Source organism: Acyrthosiphon pisum, unplaced genomic scaffold, assembly GCF_005508785.2.
Source record: "Acyrthosiphon pisum isolate AL4f unplaced genomic scaffold, pea_aphid_22Mar2018_4r6ur Scaffold_21717;HRSCAF=24680, whole genome shotgun sequence".
NCBI lineage: Eukaryota > Metazoa > Arthropoda > Insecta > Hemiptera > Aphididae > Acyrthosiphon > Acyrthosiphon pisum.
In genome coordinates this window covers 24,132-25,376 of record NW_021771214.1, presented here as the reverse complement: position 1 = coordinate 25,376, position 1,245 = coordinate 24,132, and positions in this window count along the sequence as shown.

Here is a 1,245-nt window from a genome sequence, read left to right as displayed (position 1 = left end):
GACAATGTGTATTGAGACTATCTGGAATAACACCGACGATAAGTCGATTCCGTATGGTCGTTATATAATATTATGATTTTGGAGTGATCCCTTCTTCTGATGTGCGTCGATTAATACGTCATATTAAAGTATTGATATATTTTATGCGGTGCGACAAAGGTACCTACCGCTGGTAATTTATTGTTGTTTTTACCGAATGTCTTGACCGTAGATATGTAGAATATTATATTTTATGTGTTGCGTGTGTCGCTGTGTGTGTGCAAGGAATGCGTATAGATATATCCCTAAAGCCTATGTTTATGTATACTGGTTCACCCCACACTCTATACGGTCTGTCGCTATTATTAAGTTGTTCTATGTGTTTTATTTAAGTATAGAAATATAATATATTACAATATATATATCGTAATATATTATTATTTGCAGATTGCATGTCCATATGTTACGATGTCAGTGCGACGGCATTTCTGATTTTGTTTAAGATGAGTCGAACAATAAATTGTGATTAGCTTTTGTAAAAAATAAAAATTTGTCCTATTCCCTTATTGGTAACCTTATGTCTATGATTAAGGCAGTGACCGCCTTCAATTAATTAAAAACATATTATTATCAAATTAATTTTAATATGTTGAAAGTTGAAACACACATTATGTAGATCGATAATATAAAATTTAAAACATAATATTATAGGTATGGGAAATATAATATATGAATTTAATGTGCATATGTACTTTAAATATCACTGATACACCTAAAATAAGTATATATGATCATAAATATATATCCATTTAATCTATAGAAAAAAATTATGATTTAAATTTGTAACAAAGTTAAATAAATAAAAATGTATAAGAAAAGTAAATATTTAACTGCAAACGGGTATTATTTTATAACAAACATTCCCATCATAAATCGTTCCTACTATAATAATAAAGCATTACATTTTCTGAAAACCTATCAAAATTTATAACGAAAAATATTATATAAGATTAAATTTTCCACATTTTGACATTTAGGCTCATAAACACTATTATATAATATTGGAGCTATTGGAGTGCAAATAATATTCTTGAATCAAACGGTAGATATCGATTCATATAAATAAAATACATTATACTGACTGGCGACTACCGTCTACCCTGTTTAGTGTTTATATTTTATAGTTACTAATAAATTTAAACTTAAAAAGGTGGGTAAGTGGATTTCGCTCTGCTGTACAGTAGGTTACAAGTGGGTCACTGTATA